A 14811-nucleotide genomic window follows, 5' to 3' on the forward strand; every position below is an offset into this window, starting at 1 on the left:
TTGACCCCGGCTCCCGGGCACATATTTGCGAAAAACGGACTTCTTGAGGGAGTGCCGGTTCGGCCGACGCCATGACGGATGGCCCTGTCTTTCTGTTTTTTTGTTTTTGTTGTCTTGGTTATATGCAGAATGGGGAATAACAGAATACATACGTAATTAGGACAAAAATAATGTAATTGTATCCTGTTTTACTTTCAGATTTTTTTTTTTATCAAATTCTAGGTATATTTAGATAAAATAAGGTTTACTTTGAAGCATTACAGTTTTATTTAAAACTAGATTTACATTTTTATATATATATATATATATATATATATATATATATATATATAGAGAGAGAGAGAGAGAGAGAGAGAGAGAGAGAGAGAGAGAGAGAGAGAGAGAGAGAGAGAGAGAGAGAGAGAGAGAGAGAGAGAGAAATTCTTTCAATCATAATTAAAAGCCAATCACAATGCATTGTCTCTCCCTCCACCAATCAGAATTTGATAATCGCTATAGGGATTATGACAGTATTTCTAAAGACTCCAGAGTCTTGTACTCCTTTTTTTGGGGTTTCATTTTTTCAGGCTATTTCTGTGAATATTTAAGATGTAAAGCTGGTCAAGGATTTTTTAAAAATCAGATACTTTATTTTTTTGCACACAAAAAATGCAGTAAATTAATAATTACACAAATCCGCATCTGTATGTTTACTTTCTAAAAAAAATAAATAAGTACTTCATTCATGGGCGTCACATTTGGAGGGGTCGATGATTGGAAGACCAATCCTGTCATATGTAGAAATAAAATTACAAATAAATGAATACCTACAGATGTCACAGTTTGTCAATTGCCCTCACCTGCGCTCACTCTTTCAGACCCAACAGCCACTCGTTCCCTAATGAGTCCTGCTCCCATTCAAGCACGTCATTCTTGTTCATTCCTTGTTAGTCCATCAGCGAACCTCCGCACATGCAAGGCAAGCACTTCTTGACTCTGGCTCCCGCCTGTCCCGATCTGGTCCTGTGTCCTGCTCGATTCCGTCCCCTGTTTACTGTTCCGATCTCTGACCAACGCTCCGTTCTCCCGTCCCAGCCCCCCGACTTGCTTCTGATCCTCGACCATGCTTAACTCGCGAGGGCTTCCCGCTACTCCTGCCCAGCGAGCACCAGATTGCGCCCTTTTTCCTCTCGCCCTCAATAAAGCATTGTGAGAAACGTTACGCATTTGGGTCCACTGCTTGTACCTGTCGTGACAACAGATATATAAATCAAGGAATACCTAAGCATGAGTCAAAAATCCTATTTATTCATATATTTTTGCATTGGACACTTATTTTCATTTTACATTTATTTCTGTACTTAATTTTTGTTTCGTAACGAATTTTGTCACACATTTTGCTGTGTATCACGACAAGCTTCTGTTGTGTATTTTGTCATGTATTTGGACTTCTATATCGACACAACAAAAGGCCAATTAAATGAGGGGTGGGTCGAATCGGCTGATTTTTTTTCACTTATTGGTCGATCAACGAGGGCACCGATAAATTGCAGTGCCCATACCACCTATAGATGAAAAGCTCAGCCAGTGTGACCCGCCCCCTCGTTTTTTGTGAAAATATACACGACAAATTACATAACAAAACAAATGACGAAATATGCAACAGAATAAAAGAAAAAAATTGACACAATTCTTAACAAAATACACGACAAATTACAAGACATACAAATTGACAAAATACACAACCGAATAAATGAAAAAAATACAAGACACGATACACGACAAAATAAACGACAAAATACATTACAAAATACACAATAATACAATGACAAAATACATGAAAGAATACACGACAAATGACATGACCAAAAAAATGTCAAAAGGTATAAATGGATAAAAACATCTCCATTTATGTCATATATTGAGCTATTACAATATTTATGTGTGTGTGGTCTTTAATGAGGCATATATTTGTATGGGTTCATCTATTTACTGTACATATTTGAGAGGGTTTTGAGAGGAGGCTTGAACTGGTCGCATAGTGGCACTTTCTTATTGGCTGCCACTCAGGTGACCTTAAAGTTTATGGTCGGGTCAACAACTTTAAAAAAGTCTGTATTGCGGTTGGACTATGAATGAAGTCATCATTACTTCTGGTAAACTGTCTTTACAACGGCATTATGCTGCCTCTCACAGGCCAGTTTGGGTACTATATCAGTGAGGGCAGAGAGAAGTTTGCAAAAGGCAAAACATTTTCCCCTACTTATCATATTAAATGTTTTGTGCTCGTTATAACTATCCATCCATCCATCCATCCATCCATCTATCCATCCATCCATCCATCCATCCATCCATCCATCCATCCATCCATCCATCCATCCATCCATCCATCCATCCATCCATCCATCCATCCATCCATCCATCCATCCATCCATCCATCCATCCATCCATCCATTCATCCATCCATTCAGTTTCGTTATTTGTAAAACTTAAACTGTCATGTACCCTAAATTGACATACATTTTTCTCATAATCCGGCCTCAGACGGTAAAACAAGTTATTCATTTTGGTCAATGATTTTGCTGCAAGTTTCGATTTCAGTTCAATTTAACCTGTTTTACCATCACTTTTATCTTGTTTTTCTCAAAAGTAACCATAAGAAACGCTTAAAAACCAGCTTGGTGGCCTTAGGGTTGGGTGCCCATCAGGTTAAGTGCCCACCACAGGACTACCACCCTAGGACCGAGAAGTCGTAGCTACAAGCCTCTCCCGAGTCATACCTAGCTTTGGTACCCTTTGCCTCCCTGCTTGGCACTCGGTATCAAGGGTTGATTTTGTGGGGCTTGGTTAACTTATCACTGAAAAAATCAGGAATTATACCGATAAAAAGAAAAAGGGAAAAACAAATATTTGAAAAAAGAAAATATCATCTGACTGTGGAATAATATTTTTTACTACATTCTAAAATCTTTCACTTTTTGTATATTAAATAAACAAAATGATGTGCAAGATTAGTACTTAATTGACATAATAAACTTTTCATTAGAGGCCACAATGGCTATGTAGGTAATTCAGGTTGCTTATGTTGGTCAAAAGTTCTTATTTTGTTTTTTGATATTTATACATTCATAACATTTTTTTTTCAAGTTCATAAGTTCATCTTGAAATATTACAAAATAATACAACTACCTGCCATTGGAGGAACACTTACTTTTTTAAATAAAATAAACTTTAAACTAAGATCAGAAAAAGTATGTGCACAAATGTAGTAAAGTTATTAATTACAGTCCTGCGTATTCTATCTATCTACCCTGGTTATATCCCTCGAGAGGAGTGACCGACAGCAAGACAAACACATACACAAAAACAAAGAAATGGGGGACCATGGCCAACCCAAATGCCCAAACACCTAAATAAGTTAAGCACCTTGGCACCCAAGTTGGTCAAGCTTTCATCCCTCCAGATGAAACGGGACACAAGAAAGCAGCCATGTCACTCGGGTCAGGGTGACACAACACACTCTTTTGTTCAACAGCAAGGCCAGACAACTTTCACTGGTTTACCCCTGCCGCATCATACAGGTGCCCTGACCATCCCTTAGAACACGTCCAAACATCCCAATATCCTTTCACAACACCCCTCCCCTCAGTCCTATCACCAACAAGAGCTTTAGCTTCAACTATATTTAGACCTCTTTCCTGCAGTGCACTCACAACACTATCCATCCACGTCAATCGCGGCCTTCCTCTTGGTCTCCTTCCATTTACTTCTGCTCTGTAGATCCTCTTTAACATTTGCTCCTCATCTATCCTCTCCATGTGTCCAAACCAACCAAGGACTCTCTTATCCACACACTTGCTCAGTTCCATTACTACTCCAGTTCTGTCCCTCACAATTTCATTTCTCAATCTATCCAATCATGGGGAGCACGGCGGCGCAGTGGTTAGTGCGTGTGCGGCACAGTTCTGAGGTCGTGGGAACCTCCTGCGTGGGTTCAAATCCAGCTCCCAGCCTTACTGTGCGGAGTTTGTATGTTCTCCCCTTACTTGCGTGGGTTTCCTCCGGGCACTCTGGTTTCCTCCCACATTCCAAAGACATGCATTTCAGGTGAATTGGCCAGTCCAAATTGTCCCTAGGTGTGACTGAGCGAGTGAGTTGTCTGTCCCCGTGTGCCCTGCGATTGGCTGGCAACCAGTTCAGGGTGTCCCCCTGCCCACTGCCCGATGATTGCTGGAATGGGCTCCAGCACCCCCGCGACCCTACTGAGGATATTACCAGCTCAGTAGCCTAGATGGTAAGGCGCCCGCTTTGAGACTGGGAGGTCGGTGGTTCGCGCCCCGGCCGAGTCATTCCTTAGACTTAAAAAGTGGTCGGCGGCGCCCTCTGTTGGCTGCGGCTGCATCGGCTCGCTACAACGGGTCAGGTGCAATCGACATTTCGTTCTGTGTACATTGTTACACAGAATGACAATACAAGGAAATTATTATTATTATTATAAGCGGTGCAGCTGATGAGATGAGATGAGATGAGATCTATCCAATCATGTCGCTCCTAACATACTCCTCAAACACTTCATGTCAGAAACATTTAATTTCCTTCTCAAATCTGCATTCAGGTTCCAAGTCTCTGCACCATACAACACAGTCGGCACAATCACACTCTCATACAGTCTCCTCTTAACATCCATACTCATACTCTTGTTGTTTATCACTCTCCTCAGAGCACCCAAAACCTTGCTTCCTTGAGTCAGTATATAAAACAAAAAACGTAACATTGTAATCTGCTGCCACCTACTGTTATGGATGAATGTTACTATTACTCAGCTGATCACTGGAAGAAGGCAGAGATTCTGAAATATGGCATTTTTGCAAAGATAAAATTGGGCAATTGGCTTACCACAAAAGATCTCCCTAGTGCCTCAGCACACAGTATGCAAAACCCTTACTTAAAGCGACAGTGTGAAGGATTTGACCACTACAAGCCACTCTGTTGTGTTGTGCAACCGAAAACGAGTGCCAAAAAAGCACAAGGAAGAATATGAACTAAAGTGACCAAACCGAAATGTTTTTCTGCTCATTTTTTGCAGGGCTTTTTGTGGATGGAAACAGTTATATCTTAAAGGGAAAGCGTATTTTTTACCACTAGAGTTCACTCTATTGTGTCATGCTACACAGTCCAAGTAAGAATACAAACTACAGAGACTCAAAGTGACCAAAAAGCACGATTTTCTTATGATTTTCTTGACTAACTTTTCACAATCTTTTGGTTTTCATTGGTTACCCTTGGCAACAAAATGTCCCACAATGACATTGAGCCTTATGCTATGTTGAAAAAATATATTTTTTTGACCCAAGGCCTATTGCAAAGAAATAATAAACATGGAAAAGAAAAAAGGTAGGAGAAAAAAAACGATAAAAGTAAAAAAAGAAATAAATAGGAAGAAAAAAAACCAGGAGTGGTCAATACAATAAAATAAAGTAGTTGTTTTTTTTAGCCACTGAGGCGCTAAATAATACACAACATCTGTTCAAATGGACAATCTGTATTTTCGAACACAGTCTGAGGTATATGGGGGAAACACTAGAGGGCTTAGGACACATCCTTGGGGTGGATGGTGCTTAGCGTCAGGGTGGAAGAGACCAAGTTTCACAGCTATTGGTGGTTGGAGAGAAAAAAACAGACTCACAAATACTGTAAATGTAAATATTCTGCATTGATATAGCGCTTTTCAAGTCAATCAAGACCCATATTTTTGGGGGCATTAGGGATTTAGTTTTTTGCCCAAGGACACTTCAACATACAACAGGGGGAGCCAGGAATCAAACCTGCAACCAAGACAAGCGCTTTACCTCCTCAGCTACTGCTGTGTCATGATCAGTCATTACACTCACCTGTGCCCGCTCGTTTGGCGCCAGCTGCTGCTGGTTACCTGATTGGTTCCCCCCTCCTTTATAAGCTCAGTGCTCTCACTCGCCCTTTGTCAGTCCGGTAGCAAACCTCTGTTTACACAAGGCAAGCATTTTGACCATGACTCCCGTCGGTCCCGTTTTGTCACCCGTATCCCACTCGTCTGTTCCTGATTTTCCCGTTTGTGTCCGGCTACCACCCGTTTTTGACCCCCTACCACGTTCTAATCTCCCGACTCAGCTAATGACCCGTTTTTGACCACCGTCCACGTTCTGTTCTCCCGTTCCGGCTAACGACAAGTTTTTCCCGTTTGACCACGCTACGATCTCCCGCTCCGGAATCCACTTCCGCTATCCGAACACGCTCCGATCCCATGAGCGGCTTACTTCACTCGTTGAGCGAGCCCCGGATCGCTGGCGCTTGTTTTTCCTCTGTATCTCAATAAACTTGTTGATAAATGTTACGCATCTGGGTCCTCCTCCTGTTCTGGTTCTTGACATACCGCCTCCTGAGCCTACATTGCATAGTATATTGACATACTAAAACTGCTTTGAAATATCCACATAGCAAAGGAAATTCAAATATACATACACATCAATATTAAATTACGTAGTATATATATTACGTAGTTAATGAAAATTAATATACTGGCAAAAAGTAAAAATGTAACACATTTAAACCAGGGCAGCACGGCAGGGCAGTGGTTAGCGCGTGTGCGGCACAGTTCTAAGGTCTTGGAAACCTCCTGTGTGGGTTCAAATCCAGCTACCGGACTTACTGTGCGGAGTTTGTATGTTCTCCCCGTGCTTGCGTGGGTTTCCTCCGGCCACTCCGGTTTCCTCCCACATTCCAAAGACATGCATTTCAGGTGGATTGGCCGGTCCAAATTGTCCCTAGGTGTGAATGAGCGAGGGAGTTGTCTGTCCCTGTGTGCCCTGCGATTGGCTGGCAACCAGTTCAGGCTGTCCCCTGCCCACTGCCCGATGATTGCTGGGCTCCAGCACCCCCGCGACCCTACTGAGGATAAGCGTTGCAGCTAATGAGATGAGATGAGATGAGACGTTTAAACCATTTCCTGTAGCTTCTAGCGGCACTTCAATGGCAGGCACTCACATACCGTTTTCATATTTCGCGATTGTTTCCTTCTTCACCTCCATTGAGTTGTCACTCTGTTCCACTTTTCCTTCCATTTATCACTTACTTTCCTAGGACCCATTGTAATGGGAAGAAAAGGAAATAAAAACAACAGATTAACTATGAAATACTATGTGTTCCCTCTTAAACACGCAGATTGATTGAACAGATTATCGCCATCTACTGTTTAGGAGTGTAATTAAGCCCAGGTTTTTTTTCTCATCAGCATATTTTGCCAAGACAAAGGCCAGAAACCCACTAAAAACAGATCCGCGACACACTAGTTGAGAAATACTGTTTTAAGGAGTTAGACCCTAATGAATAAAATCCTTGGTGGAGGGTTGTACCCCACTGCGCATTAGACTAGGCACAATCCCAATTCCCAATTTGGAAAAAAGTGTGTGGACGTGTTTTGATGAAGGGAAGTAAAAGTGGAAGTGTGAGTTGTGGAGATGGCACATGGGGCAAGTCCATCTGTCCCGAGCAGATTCTCCCCCGATGCGCCCCATGAGAGAAGCACAGCTGTTACCGCAAGGCTGTATACTGTAGAACCGAACACCCCCAACCTCAACCACCACACCCCCATTCAACCCTCCCTTACCCGAGGATGAAACGAAGCGGCCCGGGGTGCAGTCAGGCTGCACGTTTGCAATTTCAGACCTCTTTAGGTTCATTCTTCATGCTCGCCGCAAATGAATAATGCACACATTAGCCACTGCCAGTTAATACATTTCCATCCCGTTGCACCGTTATCAGTTTTTTGTTTTTACCGATAATGTCCTAAAGGCAAAACATACACAGACACGCACCACACCTTAGAGAAGGGCCGCGTGCAGTGTTGGGCATTTTACTAAAAAATAGTGATTACCGTAAATTCCGGACTATAAACCGCTACTTTTTTCCCAAACGTTCAACCCTGCGGCTTATTCATTGTTGCGGCCAATTTATGTAAGTTTTCTAACGGCTGCCAGCGGCGCTCGAGTACAAAAGGTAAGATTTAGACCGGTGGAATATATGCGCCGAAGTAGACTGCAACTTCTTGGCTTGTGCACAAATTAAATTAGCGTTAACATACCCTCATCATGCAAAATGCAAAAAGAAAGGCACATAAAAAAAAATCCACCATCACCAACGGGTTCCGAAAAGCCGGTCTGCTGCGTGACGGAGAGGAGGGCACAGAATCAGGAGTGGATTCGAGTTCAAGCGACAGTGACAGCGCGAGTCCGGCTGCGGGAGCGTGGGACGACGTCTATATGACAAAGTTTCTTTCCGACACTGAGGAAGACGACTTTGATGGCTTTAGTTCTAAGGAGGAAGATGAGGACGGTTTACCGTGATTTTTACAAGTACAGTATGTTTTTTAACAGACCCGTTTACTGTGTTGCGAGCGTGTTGCTAGCGTGTTGCTACCATTAACTCCCCTGTCACAGGCACCATTTGGGATGAAAGTTATATTATTATTATTAAAGCTTTGAAAACTCTCTCAGTGTACCGTCTCTCTTTGTAAATATGTGTAACCGTGTATAATATCTATTTGCAACTGTATGTTTTTGTAATGTATTTATTTTAGAGACTTAGTCTGATATGTTTTGCACGAGCTAATCAAAAAGAAGGGGCGAAAAAAACGAGGGCTGACGGGAAGCGAAGTAAAGGTGAGACGTGTTTGTGGACGCGGCGGACAATAGTGGATATATATTTTTCCCACCCTTACCTTTGGAAATATACACTTTTTTCCTTGGATTACTTTCAACGGGACCCGGACTCTGCAGGTCTGCATCAAACCTTGAGTACCGGTATCATTTTCTGTTCATTTTGCCGGCTGTGATTTTTGAACTGTGTACTTTAATGAAGGACATTCAGTTTCAATCGCGGGACTTAAAGTCGGGTTTGGGTTAATTTTATGTTTGTGTTACATGTTTTAATGTGGGCACATGCGGCTTTTATACAGGTGCAGCTTGTGTAAGTACAAAATCGGTTTTCCTCTTAAAATGTGGTGGGTGCGGCTTATAATCAGGTGCGCTCTATAGTCCGGAATTTACGGTAGTTACAGCTACCAGCTCACATAGTAACTCGGTTAGCTCCCAGATAACTGACACCCAAAAGTATTGCCTACTCTGAAAGTCCATATCAAGTATTACCACACATACTCGCATAAAAGCGGACAACAACTGCTTAAAAGTAGCAACATAATAAAGTAAATAGAAAAACTTCTACACCCACCTGTGGAAGCAATTCTATGCTCCCGTTTACCCCGTTGATTTTCTATTGGTTTGTTGTTGCTGCATTAGCCACGCCTCCCTCCCCGTGTGCCGCCTACTATTCGCTACTGGTGACACACAACCTAATATGTGCTCATTACTTGACCCTTTAATTTAAGCATTTATTTTATAGTTGTAAATCGGCTTGGATGTGAGTATGTAGGGTAGGGAGATTATCTCCATGACACAAAATTCTGGGTCCTCATACTCTGTGCTTAAAACGGATCCACGATAACTTTATTCGGTTGTATTTTGTATGTAAATATAAACACGCCCACCTTTTTAAAGATGTTGCTGACAGAAATGTGTGTGACAGTGTGAGTGATACAGGAATGTTTAGCAGTCAAAAGATATGAGATACACAATCTGCGTCCAACAGGTAGCTTGTTAACCCAGTAATGCACCAGGTAGTAATGACAGTAGAGTAAAAAACGTTTGTTGATTACGCTTTACAGTACCAAGAAAATTTGTCGTGTTCCATGATGGCGTTTCTTTGTAGCACATAAGTCCGAACACTGCCTGAGGTCAATGAGGGTTTTTAATATGGTCTGTCAAATGTTAAACATCTTAAAATAATATGTTTAAAATTGTATAACAAAGTACTACTGTTGGTTTGGTGCCACTCTGGTCCCTAGTGTCCTCAACACTCAAATAGCTGGATATTTCATTTAAAAAAAACAATTTTGAGCTACCCTATAGTATTTTGAGTTTTTTAGTGCATTATGTTTTAATTTAGCACCGTTGGGACGTTGCATATGACACTGTAATTCAGAGTGGTCCAATACAAATGTAATGAGGTGATATTGGAAACAAAATTAATTCAAATTTTGAAAAATGTTTAAATAATGTTGAAAATATTAAACAGAGTCATGTGATTTCTAATGAAAATCAATTAGTTCAATACTAATCGTGGAATGTGGAACTCAGTGGCGACGGGACTACTTTAATGATAGTGATCCAAATATTGTCCGAGTGATTAAAAAACTACCTTTATATAAAGAGATTATGCAATATTATTTTGATAAATTGTTGAAAAGAGTAATATCATTGTCATATATAATCTTATAAACATTTAGGGTAAATTATTGAAATTATTTTGTTATCATATTGAACATCTAAATGTGCTTTGAAGGGACAATGCGTAATATTTGACCACCAGATGTCCTGTATTGTTTAGTACAGCTGAAAATGAGTGCTAGAAAGCACAAGAAATATAGCAAACTATAGAGACTAAAAGTGACCAAACTGCACCAATTCTCCCATTTTTTTTGCCCAGCCTTTCTCAAGCTTATTGGTATATGGGGGTACCCGTAGCTGCGAAATCTCAGTGAGTTATGCAAAATAAATACAAATCTACAAGTATTTTAAAATGCATATTTGTATGACAGTTTATGCAATTATTGATGATTATTTAAATTACTGTAATTTTTGATTAGTGGATGACATTTTTTAACCACTAGGAGGCACTAAATAATACACAATGTCCGTTCAAGTGGTCTTTTTTTTCTGGCAAAATACTGGGTTTATGCTTTGGTCCGGTTGAGTGACCAGACATCTCAGTTCTTGTTCTTCTGCTAATCCAGCAATATCATCAAGGTTTGTGACGGTGTCTCCCCCAATAACTACTGTACCTTCATGTTGCTCCGGATCATCGTACATGATCCTCTCCAGGAACATGTTAAATGCAGTTGGAGAGAGAATGTAGCCTGGTCTCACACGGACTACGGTGTGAAACGACACTCCAATGGAAACATTGATCAGTTCTGCACTGTTGGCATTGGCATACACGTGTTTATCGGTCTGAACTAGTTTCTGGCCAATGTCGTACTTCAGCATGTTGGTCCCATACAGCGGGCCCATGCACTCTTTCAAACGCTTTCTTGAAATCCACAAATAATACATACTGTCCCTTTAAAGAAACCCTTCTGTTACTTGCTCTGACCACTTAAAAATAATCTATGCATATCTCTTGTATGATTTTAACATTTTTGTTCCCAAGCCCCAACAGGAATTTCTGGGGGTCTCCTATAATGTAACAAGAACCAATTATTGGAAACTCGCAACCTTTGTCAGGGAACTGTCCATTATATTCTAGGGGCCCGCCGCAAAATTGGCCCACCTTATCAAAAAATATAACTTTTGGGGGGCTTGCAACATGCTTGTTACCTGAGTTTTTGCTTGAATACCCTTGGAATTTTTGACTAGTGTTAGTGCCAAGTAGAAATTGTTTGTAACAAGAATAAATAAATGATAATAAAACGGGTAAAACAATAAAATAATTATGATAATTTTAACAATTACGATAACATTATTCATAATGTAGAGAAATCTGAGAAAATGTACTTAAAATGAGAAAAAATATTTTTATTTGTTTCCCACTCCACTACTCCCCACACCCTGATAGGGACATTGTGTATAATTTAGCACCTTTTAGTGGTAAGAAAAACTATATTCATTTGAATACAAGCAAAAATATATAATCTGTCACGAAAAAATATAATACCTGTAGGTTGAGACTATTTTATTAACAGCATTTGATATAACATGAGGCTCACCTAGAGGGAGTTTACATGAAGGTCTGCCATCTTGCTGCTACCCCAAAAAATACCCAAAAATCTAGGCAAAAGTATGCCTTTTTGTGCTTTTTGGTCACTTTGAATCTCTGTAGTTTATATTCTTTCTTGTGGTTTGTAACACTCATTTTCGGTTTCACTACACAATAAATCGTCATATATTGGTCAATTGTTACACAGTGTCCCTATGATATAAACATGCATTTTTTAAAATAAATATTTTAGATATTTTATTATCATTGTGCGGGAGTTGAAATCATTGTTGGCCATCTTGCTGCTACGGGCACCCAAAAAGAAAAACCTAGCAAAAGGCGGAGCAAAAAGTTTGAAAAAAAAAGTTGTGAAACTTAGTCTCGTTAAGTATCCTTAGTTTGTATTCTTCCTTGTGCTTCGCATCATACGTTTTTGGTTGAACTATACCAGGGGTTTCAAAAATACAGCTTGTGGGCCAGATCAGGCCCCCGAACACATTTAAATCAGCCCACGAGAAAATGTTGAGAGCCGCAAAAGTAGGAAAATGAGCACTGACTTTCCAGTTTGCACAGGTTTCCCTCAGTTAAATAAACTGTAGTGGAAATGTATTAAATTGTTGTTTAGGTTTTTCTTTCACAAAGCAGAGATGAAAAAAAAAACGCCGCAAGAAAATAAATCTCAATGAAGGAAAAATAATGTGAGGAAAAAAATTACAATACACGTTTTAAGATCAAGGGCAGCACGGCAGCGCAGTGGTTAGCGCTTGTGCGGCACAGTTCTGAGGTCATGAGATCGAACCTTCCTGTGTGGAGTTTGCATGTTCTCCCCGTGCTTGCATAGGTTTCCTCCTGGCACTCCGGTTTCCTCCCACATTCCAAACAATGCATTTAAGGTTAATTGGCCGGTCTGAATTGTCCCTAGGTGTGAATGAGCAAGTGAGTTGTCCGTTTTTGTGTGCCCTACGACTGGCTGGCAACCAGTTCAGGGTTTCCCCTGCCCACTGCCCAAAGACAGCTGGGATGGGCTCCAGCACCCCCGCGACCCAACTGAGGATAAGCGGTGCAGATAATGGATGGATGGATGGGTTTTAAGATCAAATCTTGCACCTGTGTATCCCAATCATAATCTAATCATGATCTTCCAAAAGATCCCCAGCCCTACACTTATTCGCCATTCATTTACCAATCCTGGCCCCCATCAGAGTGTGGCCCCCGAGCAATAATCAGTTTGACACCCCTGCACTAAACAATACAGCGACATATAGTGGTCAAATAACACACGCCGTCCTTTTAACTCCTAAAAGCTAAGCAAGTTGTACAAATGCTGTTGTCGAGAATTGAATTAATTCCACCGGAGAGTGTGAGTGTTACTTTCATGGGGTTTGTTGTGCAAAGTAGCACACCCGCTGTTCGGAGATTAATTCAAACATAAATAATATACCCTTCAAAGAGCACATAAATACTACTTACAACTCACTCTACCATGTGAATATTTTTGACTATTTGTTCTGACATTTTTAAAATCTTATTTTCTCTTTGTGTCTCTAAAAGGGCCATGTCTAATTTTGTTGTAAACGATATGCGCTATGTTATCAGTGTTTTGGGTCTAACAAGTTACAAAGCAATTGAGTTCCTGCAACGCAATTACTTTCATAGGTAACATGAACTATAACGCTTCATCAACAAGATATTGTAAGTCTACTATTTTTATATATTGTACGTTATTGCTTTATTCTGCTACCTATTTATTCTGATTTTCAGTGAGCTCTGATTGCTGCATACTCCTGCATCACTCAGGTCTCATTCAACCCTTGATCCAGCTTTAACATTCTCAGAAGGGTGGGCATGTATGTATTTACCTACAAAGTTCAACTGAATCCAGTTATGGCGGCACTGTCTCAAGCACAGAGAGCGAGGGGCTGAATTTCTCCTTATGAAGATATTCTCTCTTCCATATGTACTCACATCCAAGCTGAATATACAACGATACATTTAATTATTTAAATCAGGGGGTCAGCTTATTTGTAGTGAATGGTAAGCAGTGCATGGGGATGGGAGCGTTGTTTATATAGGAACAAGAAACCAACAGGAAGTCAATGGGGCAAATGTGAGCACAAAATGTACGCGTGCTGAATTTTTGTATTAGTATTTTGTAAAGAGATTTTTTTTTTGCAATACACCAAGCCAGTAGGAAAGAATGGAACATATTAGACAGTACTCAGAAATGGAAAACGAGATATTTGAGTGGTTTGAAGCACAGAGACAAGATTGATATGGAGTGTCTCGGTTAAGTGTTCGATAGCAAGCTCTCGAGATTGCACTAGCCAAGAAATATGGAGGGTTCAATGCTTCAAAAGGTTGGTGTTCAAACTTGTTATTTCTTTTATCTTGCAGCTGTATTTTAAGGCAGTTTTAGTGTGACCGCTTCTATACGAGTATACTGTATACAGTAATTTGCAATTAGATAGTTACTTTCATAGTAACGCTCTACTTTTTGGGGTCAGTAAACTGGGAAGTAACTACATTTCTTTTTAAATGAAGTAGTTTGTAATCCTAGTAACGTTTTTGACAAACACTGGTTGTTATTGATGACAATAAAAATGAATCAAATTATAATATAATCACACACATGTGCACCTATTGTCCTTGCAAGAAAAGCATGTTTTTTTCCCCTTCTAATTATGTCTGGCTTTCAAATAGAATATATTCTCTTCCTCTCAACCTGGGATCTCGCGATATCATTACAAAGAATAAAAAGAAGAAAAAAAATCGGTAAAAGGTGTGCGAAGATGAGCGAGGAGAACAAGGAGATGACTTTATAAGCTGTGAATATCCCATCTTTTATTAATGTCACTCCCTGGGAAGTCAAAGACGTTTTCCCCTTAGTCAGAATGTCTAATGAAGATGGTGCAGCCAGACCGGTGAGTCCATTCTGTATCTTTAGTACCTGACATAGTTCATAATAATGAAAAATATTCAAAGAAACAT

Source organism: Urocampus carinirostris, chromosome 14, assembly GCF_059441175.1.
Source record: "Urocampus carinirostris isolate Australia breed hairy pipefish chromosome 14, RoL_Ucar_1.0, whole genome shotgun sequence".
NCBI lineage: Eukaryota > Metazoa > Chordata > Actinopteri > Syngnathiformes > Syngnathidae > Urocampus > Urocampus carinirostris.